Genomic DNA, 12100 nt, shown 5'->3' with positions numbered 1-12100 from the left:
TATGCTTTTAGCAAAATAACAGATAGTAAACGTCGACCAATAAAGCAGGTAAGATTACTGCTGTTATTTATTTTTTGCATACGTTTTGTTTAACCTATTGAAGGATCATATAATCTAAAAAAAATACAAATAAAAAGTGCATGATGTGGTCCAAAATGTGTTTGTGTGTGTGTTTGCATGTACGTGCTGTACGTTTTTTCTTATGAAAATTATATAATTTTTTCAAGTTTTTATAATTTTAGAGCATATTTCTACAGTTTCTATTATTTTAACTAAAAAGAAATAGTGTGCATAAAATGTACTCATTAAAACCGTCATAAAAGATAATCAAGCACAAACTTTGAACGTCATGAATGCAAAATACATTATCAGTGACATTGCCTTGCACCCCATGCGTTGCGACATCTCTGACAGTGAAAAGAGCTCCTCGTTCTAGTTTAAGCGGGTCACGTCTGTTTACCAGAGCTTTCCGTGCCACGGTAATTTCAGGAGTTTAAAATTCATCGTATAGACGTCGTATAGAGGTAAGGAAGACGGCTCATTAACAAATAAAAACGTTCGATCGAATGCGATGTTTAGCAGATGTTACGATCTTTCAAAGACGTCTCCGCGACGTACCTGTGCTATCTGGGTAACCTTAAAAACGCAGACGCGGCGGAGGCGCACTAAACTCACACGGGAAAGAACTGGGCATTCAATTTATGTTTTAGTGAAATAATTATTTAAATACAGCTCTTTTGATCTCTAAAGGGGAAAATAGCAAAAGAAATTTGTCGTTAAATTAATTTTAGCAAAGACGCAACTGCCTGTCATTTTCACATTCGTTTTTCAGTTAGGGATTTGGTCTATTAGAGTAACCTAATAAAATTGTTTTGTTGAACATTGTAGTCTACACAATAATCGATATTATAATTTATTAAATACATTAGCTATTATTAAAACTAAACTATACAATTGATAAAACAAAACCCTTTTTAATGTTTGCTTTCATTTTGACACCGCTAACAGTTGTAATAAGAAACATCACATTATGCAGAAGCATGCAGTCTCAAGTTAAAAACACCTTTTGAGTTTAAAGATGATCAGCCTGCCAAGTCAAGTTTACAGTGTCATAAATGAAATGGGTAGCATGAGTAAAGGGGATTTGCCCAGCACACAACCTCATGCGCTGCAGGTAGGCTGAATGATAATCTTTAAAAATATATATGCAATACAAAACTTTAAACATTTATTTATTTTTTAATGAAAAGAAAAGAAATCAGGAGAGTAAAATATAATTTAAACCACTGGTCTGGCGCTGATACTTTATTGTTTGTATCCAGAAGAAGGGGAAAAAAGCACGTGAAAACCTGGCTGGGGAGACGGCGATAACATATCATCAGTTCTTCAGCAAAGATCACATCATTGTGATGCGTTTATCATACAACGCAGTTCGTGTTTATAATCATTAATATTAACTAGGATTAATTCTCTCTCTAGACTTAGTTTTAGGGCTTGTTCTTGTCGGCGCAATATAGCCTCGGCTTATTGCACGTACGAATCCGATTGTGAAGAATGATTAAGCGCTTGCATTTTTTATTGGATCCTTTTCGCAAGTTATTCATTGTTTTGTTTTTTAAGTGGTGCGAACATTATTTACTGGCAAACATGTTCCTCGATCTCGTACATCAACAAATAATGTAGCCTACTTAAGTTAATTTACCTTTTATGTAAAAATTAAGGAATAACCGAATTTAATATTAATAAATAAAACATCCGTATAAACGTACATGTTTATTTTTGAACTTTCGTTAATAAAACAACACAAAACTGTTTATAAATATTGTAGTTAAATATTACATTACTTTAACTGCTTGAAACTGTATAATAATAACAATTTAACGTTACATTTTTAAGAACTTAACAAAAATTCTAAATGGCACTTTATTAATCAGTGTAATAATAATATAAATATTAATAATTATACGTAAAAAGAAAATATTAACCTAGTAACAATATAAGTCAGATAAAAAAACAGCGTAGTTTCTCTCCACCTTTTGTAGTCATATTTTTAATTATTTGCCAGAAAAACTAACATGTTGACTTTCTCCGGTTTAAGTGAAGAATGGGGTTATAATGTTTCCAGCAATACACTGTCAGACGGTGTGCTTGTAGCGAAAAATGCACAGACAGGCTACTTTTTCACAACCATGCGATAGAGGGCTTCTGCTTCTGTTCCGCCGCCCGCATTTCTCGCAACGTAGGTTTCTCTACGCTGCGGAGCGGCGCGTTCTTAACTAGTTACCAAATAGCCTATGCTCAATTTCTCGTCAATGTCTTCCATTTATCACTTTCTCTTTTGTATCTGGCCATTTTTGCAAATGCCTCTGCCATGCCTGGCTGAGCTGGGCTTCTGCGTTTAGAAGACAGGAGTTGATTAAGCCTACATGGCTTTTTTCCCTCGCCGTCAATCGCCACTAGCTTGCATGGTTCGGGACCCGTGGATCTGCGTATCGATGGATTTGCTCCTCAGTGTTTGGACTCTCAGCACTCAGCAGTGAATATTAAAACACACTTTACTTAAAACCCCCATACAAAAAGCTTAATCCAAATTGATTGGTTCACCTTTCTAGTTCGGCACGAATCCAAAATGTTCCCAGATGTAAGAGTTCGTTTTCTAACAAGATTCATGGTTGAACTTGAACTTGCTGAATCGCGCCTAATGTTATATTCTAACAGATATGTAATACTTGGCAACATAACAGTAATTTGTGTTTTAAAGTGCGTGACGTCACGTACTACGGCCGGTGGCAATGGACAACCGAGGTGGCAATGACCACCGGGGTGACGCGGTTATGGTGACCGTCACAGCCCTAGTTTTAAGTATATATATATATATATATATATATATATATATATATATATATATATATATATATATATATATATATATATATAAAATATCGCAATATATATCGCAGAGGAAAAAAATATCGCAATGTCAATTTTTTCCAATATCGTGCAGCCCTATTTTGTATTATTATTATTATTTTTTAATTAGCCAGTTCAGGTGTGTATTCTGGGGACCCTTCATCTCTGTTCAACATGAAAATGAGCACATGCCCATGTTTTTAAACGAGGCCATTTCAGACCTCATTTGCCAATCTAGTGATGCTGAAAAAGTCGCAGAGCATGAAGTGAGACCGCTGGTGGTGTGACACAGGAAAATCAGAACCCATAAAAGACAAGAAGCCAACAGAGCTTTGAGGTCTGCCGGTCCCACCGTGATGCCACACGCAAACACACACCCCATCGACCATCTGGCTACCGTGCCTTGAGAGAACGGACATCCCAGAGGACCAAAGACGGTCTCGATGTGCTGCATCACCCAGATGCCCTGCAACAATTTATCAGGGTCCAAAACTGCAGCGGGGAGAGTGTGTAAGTGCGGATACAGAGATCGAAACACCTGGATACTTCAATCTGATTTATGCCAACCCACAAAACACTGTTAGATAGTCAATGCTGTGTTTTCTGGATGCTGGGTTGTCACAATATCAAATGACTATCAAGACCAAAAGAAATCAAAATAGCAACATTAATGCTTACTTATGGTGCTTTCACACTTGGTTCATTTGCCTGAACCGTACCCAAGCTCGATTGTCTCCCCTTGCCACCTCCTTGGTTGGTTTGTGTTCACACTGTCTCTTTGTCTTCTGAACCCCGGTACGCTTCTGTCATCGAGCTGCTGTTTTGTTTACGGCCATTGCTAGGTGACGGTCACGAAAGCAAGCGCCGAAATGGAAAGATGTCCACACATCGAAGTCATTCTGCTTTAACTGAAGCTTTTGGTTTTGGATATATAGAAAGCGACTCGCGTCCATCTGCCGCAAAAATATTATAAACATTCAGAACATCACACAGTGTCTGCAGAAGCTGTTTTTGGAGGAGACAAGCAGACATCCGTGTGTATTACTGTGTTTGCCCTGGCTCAGTCCTGCGCATCACAAAGGTACGAAACGTGACACACACACACAAGAACGAATGTTATGAAAACAATAGTTTGTTGTACAGTTGGCGGTTCACCTCCAATATTTCGTACGATTGCATTCACATCAAAAGTGAACTGTACTAGAGTTTGCATGAACCGTACCCCAGACCACCTCTTTCAGGCGGACTCGGGTACGGTTTATGGTTGCGCATTCACACTAGCTAAATGTAGCGTACTATGACATCAAATGAATCCGGGTGTGGACCAAAAGTGCTAGTGTGAAAGCACCCTTAAAGTGTTAATGAATTTTATAACACTACAAGTCAGTGTTTCCCAACCCTGTTCCTGAAGGTAAAATAAAAGTACACATCAGAACATTAGAAGAGACTCGAAAACCTGAAATTAACGGTTTAGATAAGGGAGACATCCAAAATATGTACTGTTGGGGTGAATTCAGGAACAAGGTAGGGAAACACTGCTAGTCAAATACTGTCTGTGTGTTTTCAAAAGAACTTAAAATCTGGACTAGTGTTGTCAAAAGCAAGAGTTTGGTACCAATCAGTACTGAAATGTTAAAAATGTCGATTTACGGGTAACATTTGAGCGATGTTGAGTGCATACTTAAACACCGCTGATTGGTCAATGTGTTCACATGCTCAACAGAAATGATTCGCGTTTGGTGATTATATATTATGACTGTGATTACCGATCAGTACCGAAATTCCAGTATTGTGGCAACTCTAGTCTGGACCAACAATAATACTAGGGATGCACCGATCCCAATACTTGAAACGAATTTCGGCTCAATATCGCATATTTTTGTTGAATCGGGTATCGACCAGCTGGTCCCGATCCAAATCAAATCGTGCGCATGCGCTATATTCTGTGTAATTTATAAGCCAACAAAAGCCATGAAGGTAGCCTATTATAAGTCACTAGAAAGTTGTCATGTAGGCCTACTATATCCCAAATGTTCTGAAGCCATTCTATAGTTTATTGTGAAGCACAGATGAAGATTTAAGTGCTTAAATTCATGTTCAGTTTAGCGCTTCCCTCTGCTGCGCCTGTCAATCATTCTCTATTGATTCACAATTTTAAACTGCGTGTCGCATTCATGACAATACGAAAAACTTTCTCTAAGAATATTTGTTCCTGTTAGTTTAAACAATCAATGGAGAAACACGTTTAGTTTTGCATTAAATGACTGAATTTATTTTTTCGAGGGCAATACTTTAAGTGCAGCAATAGTTTGTAAAGCCTGGCTCATTGTGGTCAAAGTAGTTGATGAAATTAATTAAAGTGAAACTGACGATGCAATATGGATTGTCATTTACAGCAATAGGCTAATATAAGCTACTCTAAAATTGTGACAATTTCACTGTACTTTTATTTATATTAATGTTTTATTTAACAGACCTGTTTGTCAGTTTGTGCGCTGAAGCAGTAGTGTAGAGACTGGTTGACAGTCGCGGACTGACTTCATTTTTTAAGGGCACTTTTTAACCAAGAGAAAAAAAGGGCATGTGCACTGCACAGGTTTAGCCCTATATGTGCACGTGCCTGCGATGAAGCATATACGGACCCTGTTTTGAACTTCACCTCAGATACTCGTTTATTTTGTAGGTAACTGACCAACAAAAACACATTAAAACAACCAACAAATTATACTAAACAAAATTCATTTTGAAAAGATTTTTTTTTTAAGACAAAAAAAATAATTTTTTAGACATGCTTTCAGTTTTTTCATCTCACTCGCGGCGAATTTAGGTGAGGGAATGTTTTTGTAGTAAAACTGGCCTCAGACGGTGTGGTTTAGTCTGCTTCAGACTTGTAGGATAATATCAGGCCTTGGTGAAAGGTTAGTTATGTTACCAACCATTAGGGTCAATAGTGGTAGCCTAGTACAGTTTTCAAAGAAAAATCTTTATATTAAAAAAATTATTTAAAAGCTGGACCACAACAGATCCTACCAATGTCATAACAAATGCTCAAATAATGTAGCCTAGTTTATACCAAGCATCATATTTTTAGTTTGATTGTACTTTTGTCTATAGGTCTGTTATTTTTATTAAAGCAGATATGTTATTTGAGTTTATCACCAGAACTTTAGAAACTGCATTATGTTTAAAAAACAACAAAAGAATGCGGCGGAGTATCGGGATTGGATCTGTATCGGTCCATACTTTTAGTATAGAGATCAGTTTGGTTCCAAAAAAAAGGTATCGGTGCATCCCTAATTAATACTTAAATAAACTACCAATAAAAAACATAAACAATGTGGATTAGACTACCTTGTCTGTTAACATCACCGAAGCAGCAGTGACGAGCATAATCCAACCTATCCCAGCACAAGCCAATATAATCAATTGGCAATGCAATCATATTTTCCCAAGCAAACCAGATCTAAATAAAAGCAACCAAACTAGTTAATGCATAAAACCAATATTAATGCATTAAAATCCGCCTTATCGACATTTATTGGACATGATCATATAAGTAAACTCAATTGCTGGATGTGTCACCATCAAAATTACTGTCCTACATTGAAAGTCAAATTTGCAAACAGCTTGGTTTCATTTAAAAATCATCAGGTCAGCGTGCCCATAAAGCCATGGCAGCCCATTGACCCTCATATTAATATTTAATAGACATCTAAGTCTGTGTCTTTCTGTAAAGCCTGGCTCAGACAAGAGAAAGTCTTTTCTTTAATAATAATAAAAAAACTCTTATCAGTTCCTATCACCTTTCAGAGCAAGCATTCATTTAGTGAGAGATGAGCGATCTCATTTGCAGGTGCATTAGTGCTTTTCGCTCAGTGCTCTCCGAGCCTCAGACGCTGCTGACAGCGATACGGAAGATAGAGGAAACATGAAAACGTCCTTTAACCCCTCAGTGCGCAAAGATGACTCAGTCTGTTAATGATGAAGAGCTTTATAATCAACCATACATGAACAACTTCTCTCCCCTGAGCGTCTATGAGTGTGCGCGTGAATACAGTAGGCATGGGCCGGTATAAGATTCTGATAACCTTGGATAAAAATATCACAGTATCATGGGATTGTGGTTATTACTCTAAAACATATTATTTTTAAATGTCTTTCCCCTTTGAACGCAATATTTTTTTTTTATTTTGAGAGACGTTTAACATTTAACATTATTTTGTAACATTAAACATGTCTGGCTAAATAATTCAAATGAAATATTGTCTTATGCTGTCTTCATTAGTTCCAAAACACGGATTTCTTTACAATGGAAAATGGCATCTTTGTATATATTTTCTGCTGGAGAAACTTGTCCAAAAAAGGTAAAAAAAATAAAAATAAATAGTACACATACCTGAGGAATGGTATTACAGAAAATTTTGACGGTTTTAAAAACTTTTTCAAACCTCGGTATACTTTAAAAACGGTATGCCTAGTATACAGTAGTACTGTATGGTTGTTGCAATACCATTAATTCACGTTACAATACTATACCAGCTGAAGTATCATGATACCAAGTAATATTAATATTATAATATTAATTAGTATTAGTAATATTGTGATACTGTAATTCATAACGCAAAACTATGAAATAAAGAAAATTGTCAGAAATAAAATATTTTATGTTATAAAAGGCCTATTTAAATTGAATTCACAATTGCAAAAGTATTTGCACCTCACTTTATTTAAACTGCATTAGTTCTTTGTTTATTTTATAGATAACTGACCAACAAAAAATGCATTAAAATAAAGATACAAATTATTTATTTACTTTTCCGGGGCCCGGTCGAGTGGGCAGCAGTTGTATGAGAGAACCCCAGACATCCCTCTCCCCAGACACTTCCTCCAGCTCCTCCGGGGGGATCCCGAGGCGTTCCTAGGCCAGCCGAGAGACATAGTCCCTCCAGCGTGTACTGGGTCTTCCCCGAGGCCTCCTCCCGGTGGGACATGCCTGGAACACCTCCCTAGGTAGGCGTCCAGGAGGCATCCGAAACAGATGACCGAGCCACCTCAGCTGACTTATCTCGATGTGGAGGAGCAGCGGCTCTACTCTGAGCTCCTCCCGGGTGTCAGAGCTCCTCACCCTATCCATAAAAGTGCGCCTTGCCACTCTTCGAAGGAAACTAATTTCGGCCGCTTGTATCCGAGATCTTGTCCTTTCGGTCATGACCCAAAGCTCATGACCATAGGTGAGAGTAGGAACGTAGATTGACCGGTAAATGGAGAGCTTTGCCTTTCGGCTCAGCTCCTTCTTTACCACAACGGACCGGTACATTGACCGCAATACTGCTGCCGCTGCACCAATCCACCTGTCAAGCTCACGTTCCATCCTTTCCTCACTCGTGGACGAAACCCTGAGATACTTAAAACACTTCCACCTGGGGTAAGGACTTTCCTCCAACCTGGAGATGGCAAACTAAATTGATAGCTACTAAATCAGAGCTTTATAGCCGCTATAGTTATGAAGTGACGTGTGTCTGTTCTATACAGCAAGAACTGCTGTTGAAGGCTGCGCAGAGCGCGAGTCACCAAACATTAAGCGGGTGCCGTGACCAGCCGACAACATTTGGATACTTAATGGTAAAGGCCTAATCTTTGCTGCAACTAAACAAAGTTATGCCAGTTGTGCGCTAGTTTAAAGTTCCGAGCTTATACACCAAGGCTAATAAGCATGCACACTGGTTAAACTATAACAGCAGGCCATTTACATATCGCGTCTTTTCCGCATGCAAGTTCGTTATTTCCAATGTAAGAATATATGCCAATATGCGAGCGCAGGCAGAGCGATGCGCTAGTCTCGTGCCTTCCAGACCCACAGAGTAGAAAACATTCCACGCCGTAGTGGTGAGAGTTGTGCGTGGCTTTCAGTGCAATGTAAACAAAAGATTTGTTAGACAAATAATCACGAATTATTAAAATGATTATGTATAACAACAGTTAGATGATAACAACAGTTCATTTAAATACTTGCCTAATATAAAGCTTAAAATTATTTAGACGTGATAACCGTGAAACCATAATTATTCTTCAGTTGAAATGCTGTAAGCATTTTAGTGACTTTTCCACATGCAACTTTATCTATTGTAGATAAACCATTAATGACGATACTACCGTTTACAAACTACAGTGTCACCGCCAGTATTTTGGAGCAATAGTATCGTGAAACTACCATAGTACATAGTACCGGCAAACCGTGCAACCCTATAGTACTGTTTTTCAGCTAACTGAAATTCTTGATTCTGATTGGCCGATGGCAACATTCCGAGGTCAAAGGTATTCGCATAATGACTGCTAAACTGAATTTTGTCTATAACCCAATCCATAATAATGAATATTTTATTTAAAAGAAAAAAATCAATGGGTTACTTCAGGAAGTAGCAGAGTAATAACTGGGATATTATTAGAGTCATCTGGAGATCGTTGTAAAATCGGAGATAGATAGATGGGGGGAAAAGTACACGGTCATCCTAAATCTCAGCCAACAGCGGAGAGGGCTAAGATGAATTTGCATGCCACGGACAAGTAGAGGGGGAGAAAAAAAGAGAAAAGGAAATAGGAAAAGTGTGGTCAGCATCTGTAGCTCATTATTCACATCAGCTGCAGTAATTTCCAACATGCAGTCCTGTCCACCCTTAAATAAATTATGGGCACGTTGTGTGCATTTAGCCGACTGAGTGATAGAGATTGATTAGAGAGAAAGCGTGAATAAATCTTCACACAGACAAAAGGAACACAGATGGATGTCTCCAGGTGTTGTAACTAGGCCTGTCAATAGATTTAAATATTTAACTGCCATTATTCAAACCACCAATAAACTTATTGTGTTCATTATTGCACTCGTAATGGCCTTTTTATACACATACAGTATATAATATGAGCACTTTAAAATAGGTTTGGTGTTTAAATCCCAATTGACGCTAAAAGGCCCCCAAAAAACCCTTGCACAACTACAGCGCAAAACAGGATACATTTCATGTTGTTTGCATCAAAATCTGACCATATAATCGGAATCTTACAGCTCAGAGTCATAAGATCTACCTGTTTCAATCTTCAATTGTAGCCTCAGTCTAATGTTTTAAGCTGACAAAAGTGGTTTTTCAGACTTTTTAAATGCTTTATGCTATTTTAAGATTTTTTTATGCTGCTTTAATGTTAAGAGGACCTCTTCCGCAGGTTGCATTGAATGGTTAATTGGAGTAACTGTTGCCTTTTCTATCAGTTCAAACCAGTCTGCCCATTCTCCTCTAGCTCTGGCTTTTGCAAGGCAATTTTAACCACAGACCTGCCACTTACAGTACATTTCCACTATTTTTTTCTATTTCAGTAACTGTTTGAGATGTCTGTGCCACATTCATAAAGAAAAGAAAATGTGACCAAGTACACTCTTAAAAATAAAGGTACGCAAGCTGTCACTGGGGTGATACCTTTTTAAAAAGTAAACATTTGTACTTTGTATGAGTCCATATTGGTACCTCAAAAGTATATTTTAGTGCCTAAAAATTGTGATAGGAACACTTTTGTACTTTTGAAGGTACCAATATGTACCCTGGAGGTATTAATATGGACCTTTTAGGTACAAATTTGTACCTTTTGAAAAGGTACCACCCCAGTGACAGCGTACTTTTATTACTGAGAGTGTATGGTGAATAGGGCTGGGTGATTAATGAATAAAAAAAAATAAAAAAAATCACCAACACCATTTAGCAATCTTGTCAAAGAACGGATGGTTCTGTAGTTGGTAATAAATGTCCTCCGAAGGCCAGAAGGTGCTTTAACAGCAAAACTACAAAACCCACAAAGAAGAAACCCAGAAAATCCCCATGGCATTCCATTATAAACAGAATATTTAACCACTTTCATTGATTCAGTATAGCAAATAAATCACTTGACTACAGAATAGAAGGATATTAGAAAGATTTTTTTTTTTGATTACTCAACCAAAGTTTTAAAGCGGGCGACACGGTGGCGCAGTAGGTAGTGCTGTCGCCTCACAGCAAGAAGGTTGCTGGTTGGAGCCTTGGCTGGGTTAGTTGGCGTTTCTGTGTGGAGTTTGCATATTCTCCCCGCATTCGCGTGGGTTTCCTCCGGGTGCACCGGTTACCCCCACAGTCTCTCCACACCACCACCAGTGTGTAGCATCTTGGAGGATGCGACGGCAGCCACAGGACAACAGCGCCAGTGCACTCACTACACACCCCAGCTATAGGTGGAGTAAAGAGAGAGTGATAGAGCCAATTCAGTGGATGGGGATGATTGGGAGGCCATGATCGGTAAGGGCGGATAGAGATAATTTGGCCTACTCGTTACGAAAAGTGCTATGGGATTTTTAATGACCACAGAGAGTCAGGTTTAACGTCTCATCCAAAAGACATCACTCTTCAGCAGTATAGCATCCCCTTCTCTATACTGGGGCATTAGGACTTACACAGACTACAGGTTGAGCATCCCCTGCTGGCCTCACGGACACCAATTCCAACAGCAACCCAGTTTTTCCCATGTGGTCTCCCATCCAGGCACTGATCAGGCTTAGCTTAGTCAATCCCGCATCAACAATCTGTGCCAGTACTGGTACTCAAACCTCAAAAGTACAACTTTCTAACTATTAGGCCACAAGTGCCCCTTCAGTCACTTAAAAGTACCTTTCTGCCTCAGTCTGATCCTCATTTTGAAGCACAGCAGATCATCTAGAAAACCTATGTGTCATCTACGCAACCCGAGGGCCGACGGCTCTGACGGTTTCAGCTGAATTATTATTTATTGACTTGGATGAAGCAGGTGATTTGAGGTCATCTCTGTACACCGGTAATGGTGCCATCTCCCTGCGGCGAGTGTGTGTGTAAACTCCACTGGGTTCTTTTGTCTCTGACAGAACAACGGTGTCAGGCAGGACGTTGGCTCAGTCTGCGGTGAGGTCATTTGATAAAACGAACTCCGACTGCGGCAGTAGCGGAGGGCAGAGCGAGTGACTTCAGATAAGACTTGTTTATTTGGGCGCAGCGATGTGGGAACAAGGACTTCAGCGATGCACTTACTGACATGTCCACTCTCTCTGAGCTCTTTAAAACGGTGAGGGCTTGACCAAGGGTTTGGATGTCTGAGTGTGCATGTGTGTGTGTGTGTGTGTGTGTGTGTGTGTGTGTGTTAGGAG

At 38.9% G+C, this 12100-nt stretch overlaps 2 protein-coding genes and 1 long non-coding RNA gene across 5 annotated transcripts in view; 1 reads left to right on the top strand and 2 right to left on the bottom strand.

The window, feature by feature from the left end:
- Positions 1 to 12100, top strand: part of LOC147846482 (uncharacterized) — a 455407-nt gene that overhangs the window by 25577 nt on the left and 417730 nt on the right. The window contains exon 2 of the long non-coding RNA XR_015478942.1: positions 3005 to 4608. This is a non-coding gene — a long non-coding RNA (uncharacterized LOC147846482). The remainder of the gene's footprint in view (positions 1 to 3004; positions 4609 to 12100) is intronic.
- The window catches only part of LOC147846486 (uncharacterized), a 480702-nt gene that overhangs the window by 352131 nt on the left and 116471 nt on the right, over positions 1 to 12100 (bottom strand). The window lies entirely within an intron of this gene.
- The window catches only part of ephb1 (EPH receptor B1), a 561737-nt gene that overhangs the window by 458717 nt on the left and 90920 nt on the right, over positions 1 to 12100 (bottom strand). The gene's annotated exons all lie outside the window — the stretch shown is intronic.

The sequence above is a fragment of the Danio rerio genome, chromosome 2, assembly GCF_052040795.2.
Source record: "Danio rerio strain M-AB ecotype USA chromosome 2, GRCz13ab, whole genome shotgun sequence".
In the NCBI taxonomy this organism is placed as follows: Eukaryota; Metazoa; Chordata; class Actinopteri; order Cypriniformes; family Danionidae; genus Danio; species Danio rerio.
The sequence above is the reverse complement of the archived record's forward strand: the minus strand, read 5'-3'. Positions and strand labels throughout refer to the sequence as shown.